At 40.8% G+C, this 10,625-nt stretch overlaps 1 long non-coding RNA gene across 1 annotated transcript; it reads right to left on the bottom strand.

Annotated features, from left to right (window-relative positions):
• Nucleotides 1-6,807: 6,807 nt before the first annotated feature.
• On the bottom strand, nucleotides 6,808-10,286 carry LOC139794529 (uncharacterized). The gene is made up of 2 exons (XR_011725165.1): nucleotides 8,650-10,286; nucleotides 6,808-7,941 (listed from the first exon to the last, which is right to left on the bottom strand). It is a non-coding gene; the product is annotated as an uncharacterized lncRNA (long non-coding RNA).
• Between the last annotated feature and the right edge of the window lie 339 nt (nucleotides 10,287-10,625).

Here is a 10,625-nt window from a genome sequence, read left to right as displayed (position 1 = left end):
GGCGAGGCGGAGGCCGGAGAACGGAAATGGCGTAGGCAGCGATTGGCGGCTCGGGAGATGAATGGCAGCGGGGGGGGGGGAGCGGGGTGCGGGGTCTCGGTACCGGGGGTGGGATGGGTGGAGGCAGGTAATGAGGAGAGCACTGCTATGTTCCTCTGCAAGCGGGTGGAGAGGGGAGTAGTCGCCTGGGTATCTTTCTGTCTGGCAGGAGGGCGCTGCCGCCCGGGAGCTACCTTGGTGTCCGCCTGTCCAGTGTCCGCCTGTCCCGTTTGGACCAGCTCGGGGGGCGCCTGCGGGAGGGTGGGGGAAATGGCGACCACCAGCTCCCTTAGGGGAAGGAGGCATGAGGGCCCGGGTGGAGGAGTCAGCCTCGGGGCTGCGAGGAGCGAGGGTGGGAGGCGGGCACGGGGCTTGGATCTGCTGGTGGTGCGACTCTGACCCCCTGGTTCCGAGGCTGCTTTCCGATGCCGTTCCACGCTGCTGCTGGGCCTTCGGTCCGCTTTTTCCCTTGCTTGCGGGAGCTTCCTCACAAACGGCTCTTTCCACCCAGCAGAATCAAATGAAAACCGAAACTCTGGTCTGATACGTTTTGTCTAAGGATTTGAATAGGTTTTGTTACTTTGGTCTTGGCAGACAGTGTTATTTCTCATGGCTGCCTAGAACAAAATAAAGTTAACTGGTTACAAAGAAATATTTTTCGTAATAGTCCTGTCAGGTAATCTAAACAGCAATAGCTTGTTTTGCATCTCCATCTTTCAATGGTTATCTGAGTCCTCTGTTCTGCGATGGTACAGGAATATCAAATTCCTATTAATTTTGGCCCACACTGCTGTAAAGAGGATTCAGTGTCAACTCTGCAAACATCGACTTACAAAGCTGCCTTCCTAGGAACGAGGGCAACCCCATCTAAATCCCAATTTGCATGGTCATTATCGTCATTTTTGGGAACCAGCTGTGTTTGTGCATGCTACTTCATTATCCCAGTTCACATCGTATTCAGTTCTCAAAGTGCCTTCAGACTTGAGGCCTGTGCAGTTAATGTTTTGTAGGACTGTGAAAGTAGATCAGAAGTTGTAACTGACATTGTAGAGAATGTTTATCTTAGCTGGTGCCTCAAATTTTTATTTGTAAAGGCCAGCTTTTTCAACTCTAAATTACTGTAAAATCAAAACACATTTGTTCTTTTTTCACAAATAAGTAGAGTATTCCCTGATCTATTGCTCGAGCTCCAATGTGAGAAATGGTAGGATTTATTTCATTTTGAAGGTTCTCCTGAACCCTCTGGATGACGGTTTTCAATTCTGCTACTTGCTCCTTATCTTAAAAGCAAGCATGGTGTGTAGCTGTTTTAATGGTTCCTGCCACAGTGTACAGCATCATTCATTCTCTGCAAACCACCTCTCAGAAAATCACCTGCTTCAACCAAGTTTCATCTTTTAGTGGGAATTTTTACAAATTAAGTTTCTGCAGTTAAATTCTCTGATGTCAATTTCATTAGTATACATTAACAGAATGTTACATTAACAGAAATTTTAACACTGAACTGTTAGGACCCAAGCAAAAAATCTGGAAATTGACCTTCACCCGGCAGACTTTATCCCATCTCTACTGTGTCCTAATCTTCCTCTGTTGGATCTTCCCCAGGCTCTTTCCTGCCTTATAATTGCAGCAAGGCCTTTTACTGCTTTTTTTCCCAAATAAATAACAATGTGTTTCCATTAATTTTTGTATGCTTGACATTCTTTTTCATGGATCACCATTAAATTTTTTTAACGATGCAAAAAAACATCAAGAACAAATGCAAATCTCATTTTTCTGCACGTTTTTGGCACACAAAACTATGTGGCTCATGGAGATTGGCTTTTGTCTTCCACGTTACCAGGTGCTTCCTCTTCTGTTGGAAAGAACTACAAGGAAATAACGTGAAGCTCACAAACCCTTAAAAAATCTTTGGCCTCCTCTCACAGATTTTACCGTGCAGTCCAAATCCCAGTTGCAAGTTGCTCTGTTGCCAATTATTTTTTTTTTTCTGTCCTCATTATTCTTGACAGTGATTCTGAAGTGAACCAAAGAAATTCCACAAAGCACTTTTTTTGCCTCTCAGATGGCAATAGTTAAATATGAGCTAGGACAACCAGATTTGGGAGGAAAGGGAGGATGTTGTGTGGAAGCATTGCAATACAACCTTCACCATACAGCATCGACCACTACCCAAGCACCTTTCATTTGACCTTCTGCATTTACCTGTATGTCCTGCATAAGGTCCTATGCACCTTCTGCCCCCCTTTTCCCTTTCTGTGTTCATCTCTCCAGTCTGTCAGCTAAGAAAGGCAACACAACATGTGGCTGACTGAGCTCCACGTATTTTGACTTGACCCTTCTGTCAAATCTCCTTGAAATTGTCCAGCAGGTTCAAATGATGAAGGTGGGCTGACAGGCAGATGGATGGACAGCGTGATCATGGAGCCCTTCTTTCTTTAGTGGGGAAGCTTAAAACATGATCAGCCTTTGGTTCTGCTCTGTTCTTCAGAAGAACTTGGTTTCAAATCCAGATGACAGTTTTCACTTGGGTTTTCATGCTTCATAATTCTACATAAATTGTCCCTTGTTGATGGTAACAGCTTCCAAACTAACCAAATATTTCTTGGTTTTTTCTATTTTCTGGTCCTTGCTATTCTATAGACTTGTGGTGCTGCTCTAACAGAAAGGTGATCTCATTCTGTAAATCATTTCTCAGTGCACCAGTTTGAAGCGAAAGGCTTCCTTTATTCCTTTTACAAAGTTTCCAGCTGTGTTATTGCCTGGCTTGGGTTTCGTTCTGTTTCTTGTTGATTATCTTAGATTTCTTCATGCAGTTGGTCTGTGTTTTGAAGCAGACTCTACTAGTTTTACATGCAGATAAAGAGCTTACCTGCTGCTTTAATTTATTCTAAATAGAAGTGGCTGTTCAAGCTCAGAGGCTTCATCTCACTTGAACTGAGGAAATTCCTTGCAGAGGGAAATTTTGGAGCATCTATCCACCTCCATATCACAGTCTGCATCTACGAGGTTCTGTTAAACCAGGCCCACGTACCTGACCACATGCATCCAGATATCCTACTTGTTTGTTAAGGTGATGTAGACAAAGGACAAAGCAAAGGGATAAGCCACTTGATACCTTCACTAGTTTCAACACATCCAAGACTGCTGTTTTTTTCTTTGTAAGATGACATACCTTCATTAAGAAGCCTATAGTGAAGTAATTCATCAAATTCAAGTCAGCCCAGAATGTGGTGCTGGAGAGGCTAAGCCGTATCCCCCAGGTGCAGTGACACAGAATATTCAGTTTATTTGTAGAAGATAAGAAAGGTGGGCATTTCATCACAGTTCAGATCTCCTATCTGGTTATTTTTTGTATCCTTTTTTGTGGGGCATCGGGATAAAGAATAAAGCTTTGAATTAATTCAGAAAATGCTTTGGATAAACAGACCCTGACCTTCACAAAAGGTGATCTCTGCTTCACAAAAGGAGGTTTACCAGGCAACAAATAGCTGAACCTTTGCTCCTGTCACTTTTGACTCAGGTGAGAGGACAATCAATTCAAGACAACTTTAGCAGTTTAAACAAGAATTACAAGTGGCCTTGTAAATTAAAAACAAAAAAACCCAAACAAACAAACAAACAAAACAAAAAACAACAACAACAACAAAAAAACAACAACCAAAACCATAAACAACAAAAAAAAAACCCCACCCAAATGATGGCAAGTACATAAAAATGAAAAATGGAACCTATCATTGACCATTCCAATTTCATTTTGGAACTCTGCAATTCGGTCCTGCAGTCAACTGAAAAAGAAGCCGAGTGCACCAACAAAACAAACAGGAATTGTTATCTGAATGATTGCTTGCAAAAGGAGAGCGGCATCTGAGAGCCATTGTAAAATCTGGAATCAATCCACAGAGGTACCACATTATTAATCCTCCGGAAAGACTGGATGATCTTAGCAGGTAGCATAAATAAGCTTGCAGTCTTCTCCAGGCATGCTTGTTTTTTCCTCTGAATATGAAGAGGCCCCTTCTTTGACTTCTGGCCAGTAAAGTAATGTTTTTTCCAGATAATGAGCCACTGTACATGAGGAAAATACTCCAGCATCTTAGACCTGTCTAAATAGCATTCCACATACTCCTGGCTGCTCAACACCCACACACGGTTGTTTCCAACCCTCATTCCGTTGCATCTCAAAAAACTCTAACTCATTGTGATCGCAATCTTCTCTCAGCCAGCTTTCACAACTAGATGTGGTCCAAATCATAAGACAGAGGACTTTTGAGAAATGAAACTTCAAACACACAGTCATCAGCTGCTGCCAAAATAACCACTAGTAGAAAATCCCTGCAAGGTTTTGTCTTTATTCCTTAAAGTGAGTTATACGCGTACTGAGTACGCACTGGCTGTTGTAGCAGGATAGTCATCTCCCCATCAACTGCTGTGGGAAATCAGGAAGCCAGGACTCACACAACAGTGGTTTTCAGAGTCACAGATCATTTCTCTTCTTACCCACACAAAGCCTGGTGCAGATTTAAATATGACAATTTACAAGTACATATTTTGGTGAGACAGGCCAAGTTAGTGACTAAGTAATTCCTGGACTAGATTTTCTCCACGAGTTTTATCATCTCATTAATTTTATGTGTTTTGACCCACACAGTTGCATTCTGCAGCTCTCCATGGGTAATTATTTAGTCCAACCTGAAGTTGTTTTATTACCCTCAAGGTGTGATACAATTTCAGTAGGTCAGTCTTCACAACATCCTCCTCTTCAAATTCTGTGATACTGATCCAATTGCAACAAAGAGAGTTCAGGATACTTAAGTTCACTATGAAGCTGTGAGAGTAATTGGCAGAATGATTCCCTTACTGGAGAAGCTCTGAGCTTCATTATTTAAAATGGAGGGGGTGAAATCCATCCTCATCCCTTCAACTAGCTGATGAGCTCTATCGGCAGATTCATGTTTTGGAGAGGTTAGGATCAGTACAAAAATGTATTAAGTTTAATTTAGGACAAAATTTCCACATGCTCCACAGCTCTTCTAATATGTATATAACAGCTCATAACTGTTACCCCTCTTCTGTATGTTGTACCTGTTACCTTTCAAAACTCTAGCTTAAAGCAAAGCGGGGCAGCTGTTCTGTGATGAATGCATCTCTCTTTACCAAGGCAGCTTGCTTTGCTATCAAATGTAAAATTTGGACTTTGTAAGAAAGACAGCTAACTTTAAATTTAGTGATACTTTATTTTAGGTGTCACTGGTCTGCTGAACATGTTTTGGTGCCAATACAAGACTGTTGAAGGTTGCAACCTTGGACTATGTGAACTCCATGGAGGGCCATGCACAACACACTACCACGCACTGCTAACAAGTGAGATGTGAATTAAAGTGCTCAGACTGGTCTTCTGGATTGAGAAGGTGGCGCTACATATGAGAGGCAGAAGGGCTTCCATGGAGCTTAAGGGTTGTGTGTTTTATTTAATTATTATAAGTTAAAACTAAAAACCTGACCATTGCAAATTTTGCAAAGTTGAGCACTTGGACACCAAAATACAGAATAATGAAGACTTCACAGCATTTTCCTGTCAGACCACAGCTCAACGCAAAGCATGCATTATGTAACTGAAACAAATATTGGAGCTGATTGCACATGTACCATGCTTGACTTTACATGGTTCTGGTTCCTAGGCATTTGTATTGAGTTTCCTTACACAGAGCTCTAAAATTCACCAAATGAGGAACATGCAAAAAAATACTGCAGAACTTCTGGTTGGTTTGGGAGTTACTGGCCATCTTACCCACCTCAGGCTGTCAGGATGCCCTGTGGATGCCCTACCCTTGGTCAACACTAAAGGCATCATTCATGACCACACATCTTCTTAGGCTACTTTCTTGCTGGTGCTGCTCAGTCAATAGTTTTGCACGATTCTTTAAGGAAAAGGTGAAAAAGCTCAGGCTGCCCTGCCCTGAAACCCTGATGCAGCCCAAGACATCTGTGCCTGGGGCAGCTCATGCACCCTCTCCCAGCCCATTAACTTAAGGGGGAAACTATGTGGGAGAACAAGGGAAGAAGCTAATAGTTAGGGGCTTTGCACTCCACAGAAAATATCTTAAGTCTTAATCACTTGTAAAAATCATCAAGTGTCCTAAAACAGTTACTTTGCTATTCTTAGTCATTTTGGTAACCACTTCTGTTAAGACATATTTTCCGTGGATCAACTGCCAACCCATCTAAAGCAGTGGTTCAGCCACACACGTTGCTGACTGCAATAGGCAGTTTTTTCATTGCAGGTCAGACTTGGAACATCAAACTTTGACTCACGCTGTCCCAAGTCAATACAAACCTCTATCTGCCTCAATTGTCCTTTCCCTCCTGCTTTCTCCCAGAAATATGAAAAGGTCTAAGTGCATTGGGCAGGATTTCAGTGCAAAGCCCAGGGATTTGTGCTGTGCCAAGAAGTGCATGGGAAGCAGTCCAAGTACATTTGCCCATGAAAACGTGGCAAGCAGCCTTTGGATTGGGTGTCTCCAAGAATGGGACGTGACCAAGGTTTGCCAGGGCACTCACTGGAGGCTAAAAGCAATGCTAGTTAAAACTTGTATAGTCTCACATGGCTGATGTGCAGAGCTGGAACAGGACTGAGCAGGATATACTAGTGATGAGGAGGATATAAAGTAATAATGACCTTAATTGACATTAATCCCGACTGGTTCCAGAGCCCAGACAAAAACATTCCCACCAATAGCACATTCACAGAAAAAATGCACAAGACAATTTCTTCCACCTTTTCTTGCTTTTTTATGGAATGCAGTATCATAGTCCCGTGCATGAAAAGGTACACTTTTACATTCAAGAGGCTGCAGTTCTTTAAAATATTATACAAAATAAGGAATAATGAAAATTTCTGTGCCATGAGAACTACTATTGCTGTTGAACTTACTGTAGCTAAGAAACTGGGGTTGTATTATTTAACTCATTATTCAAGACAAGTGCAAAACAATATAATTAATCAAGTAGATTTATATATGTATATATAAGTTTTTAAAGACTTTATTTGAAAAGAAGCCACAGTACTTTGGTTGATTATTCTGTTTGCTAAAAAAAATATGTGACAAAACGGTTTACTGTTATTTTTGGACACTACTGAAATATGAAAAGGACAAAAAGCCAACTTGCTATTAATTGGAAGTAATACTTTTAACAAGGAAGAAATAGAAAACATACGTGGCTCTTCATCTCTGGTTGTCTGATCTTTCTCAGTTTAAAAAAAAAAAAACCCTCTTGTGATTTCTACTTGTAATATTAGATCTTTAAATGTCTGGCTTACACTCTAGCATACACTCTGATGGCTGCCAACTTGGACACAAACTATTTTATACCAGACCTCTGTAAGTTGCTAGAAAAAATGGTTCTGTCTCACTTTGAACAGTCCTGGCTTTTAATATGTTTTTTTACTTAATTGCTGTCACTTTTGCTGGTTACATGACATTTAGTGAAAGGGAAAAATAAAATCTCATTTTAAAGCTCAGAGGTTAACACTTCTAGATCCTCTTTTCATGTTTAAAAGGATGAGATGGTAAAAAACATCCTTTGTTTACACCAAAGGTGATGAATTCAAGGGAATTCGGGGTGCAACATGGCCACTCCTTACCAGACTTCTTAAATATGCTTCTGCTGAAAACAGAGAGAAGTAACTTTAGATTTTTTTAGCATTGTTCTGGAATTAAGATTGGATAATAGGCTCTGAGCCACAGGCAATCAGTAATTAACAAACCAATTATTAAAAAAGGATGGGGTGGAATAGACCTAATAATTTTATAAACAGACCAAAAATTTCCCACCTGGAAATGAGATATGCATGCTGGGACAGATTCTTCCCAAGCAAGATGCCCCCTCAGGACTCAGCAGCTTGAGAACAAAAATAACAGCAGTAGAAAAAGAACACTGGATTAGATGAAGTTATCAGACATTAAAATGGAGCAGAATGTGTAGAGGAATGGCCTGAGCATGTGTACACAGCCCCATGTTTGAGGCACTCAGGTGCTAATTACGAGGTGGGAGGTGTGAGCTTGTGTTAAGCCCACCTGTGCCCAATTAGGGTTTGCCTCAGCTGCACATGAGCAGGACTGGGGGGGCCAATAAAAGGTGAGCTTCCCAACACACCCTCAGCTCACTCTCGAGCAGCCAGAGGAGGTCAGCTGAGTCTGGAGCAGAAGCACGGAACGAGGCTAAGCTGAGTCTGAAGGCAGCAAGATCGGAGCACTGACTGTGCACCTTGGTGAGAACACCTCTTTGACATCGGAGCGCCGTGCCCCAAGAAAGGTTCACCCATCTGCACCCTTAAAACATTGAGACAATACCAAAGACGTTACTGCAGAGCATAGTAATTTTTTTAACCAATATTTAACACCACTGTCAAGTTCGCCTTCATATTTTTGCGCACAGACAAGGCTTCTTAGCTGGAAGAAAGGTAGCCAGCACACATAAACATGCAGAAGAGACACAGCATAACTTACACCACCTAATTTCAATAAGAAGTCATCACTATTTATGAATTCTTTTACTCCTACAACCTTTTTTTTTTTTTTCCCCAAATTAGTCCTCCAGCACACTTACTGTAACGTGTGCATTGCAGAGATACAGAAGTTCTGTTGGAGAGCTCTGTAATATCTGGTATTCTGGAGAAGCTGGGATTCACCAATGTCACATGTGATTTCACAATAGTTATAAAAGCATGAAGTTAAAAACAAAAGCACTGATAATTGAAGTGACTCAACTACAGCCAGGAAGTCAAACACAGCAGACTGTGCCTACTGCTGGCATACAAACAAGGAACACTCCTTTATAAGAGCATGCACATTAAATGCATCAAACCAGAAGTATTTGGTAGAACTCAGCAGGGTTGGAGGAATCCAGAGACAGTGCAGTTTGATGCCTTACATCCCCTACCAAAATTGCTTTTCCATACAAATTATTAAAGTTATGGGAACCTTACTGTGGACCTGCTATTAAAACAAACTTGTAAGTGTACCAGCACAACATGGAACTCTCTGTTTTTCCTCCAGCTTATAAGAGTGTTGCGACAAAATAAAAACTCACAGCAATTATTCCTATCCAAAGTATAATACTAAAAGAAACTGTTAAAACAATACTAAATCTACCCATTTCCCCACTGACAAAGTGTAATATTGTAAGTGCACCATTAGTATCTCCGGTTACCAGCCACTGTCAGAGACCACTGGGCTTGGTGGATCCTTCACTTGACTCATGTTTCTGTTCTATTTGCTTCTCAGGTGTCCAATTTTCCACACAGTTTATACATAAATGCCCTTCCATCACCACTGGCATCACTATTCAGTCTCTAAATCTCATCTAACCCAAGCTACTCTGCTCAGTGCATTCCATCTGCCTACAACAAATAAACCATACAATGAAACACATGTAAAAAAATCTGTATAAATCCATAGCATGTCTAAACGTTTTCCTTTCAGCTTGGTGTCACTACTGTGTGCATAGAAATGGTACAATATGCTGGTCTTAAAAAACTGCACTGAAGAGAAGTACTTTGTTTTCCATGCTGCAAATTTTATAAAAATGGTATTATCTCTCATTATGGGAGAAGCTTGTCTTCTTATCCACTGTCTGTATCAAATGTATACATGTACACTTTTATTACTTTTTATGACACTTAACCATCTCGCTAAGTAGTAACAGTTTGCTCTTCCGCTTGAAACAGGGACAATTCTCTTGGGGGAAAATTCTACTTTCCAAAGCACCTTTCTTTCTTGACTTTGTACATCTACATCTTGCCTCTGCACCTGTGTTCAGAAGTTCCCCACTACTTCTGGCAGGAGTTTTCCTTGTTTTCCATCACAGCTGGTCAGTTGAAATTACAAAACAGGTTTGATGGGTCCTGCCATATTGCTTGAAAGTCTGAGGCAGCACAAAATCTGCATCAAAATTATGTATAAAAGACAGACATTGTAATATCTCAACTTTCTTTTTGCTACTTGAAAATGAGTCTGAGGAAGCTTAAAAGCTCATAATGAGCAATTAAATTTAAAATGCTTAAGGTCTGCAGGTTTTCTTCAGCCACAGCATTGTAAAGCACTATTGCAAAAACCATCTCCCTCTGTGGTTCTGTATTGTGTCCCTTAATTTGTTTTGGCCATTTAATACACAGCTTCTCATGAGCTAAAACTCTCTCAGTAATCTCCTTGATATGCTGGCATATATTAACTTCATATAAACACTTGGTTATCTCATTTCTAACCTCTTTGTCTAAATTAGTGGAATGTCTTAGAAATTAATAATGCATCGTTACAATGACAAATTAACTTTCAGGTTCCTGTTTCTAAAGTTTTTGTTATTACCGTATTTTATTTTCATTAGAGCTAATCTAGCAAACACTTCTACAAGAACCTAAAATGAACCAAAACCCAGGCAAATCAGTTCTCATGCCCCAAGGCAGAAAGAGCTTTTTCTACCTGTTGTATTTCCCCTATGCCATTGATACATTCTTCACCAACACTTATAGTAAAATGGCCAAAAAACAGGGTTTCTAAAATTCTATGATCTAGCTCTGCCTTTGC

Source organism: Heliangelus exortis, chromosome 3, assembly GCF_036169615.1.
Source record: "Heliangelus exortis chromosome 3, bHelExo1.hap1, whole genome shotgun sequence".
In the NCBI taxonomy this organism is placed as follows: domain Eukaryota; kingdom Metazoa; phylum Chordata; class Aves; order Apodiformes; family Trochilidae; genus Heliangelus; species Heliangelus exortis.
The sequence above is the reverse complement of the archived record's forward strand: the minus strand, read 5'-3'. Positions and strand labels throughout refer to the sequence as shown.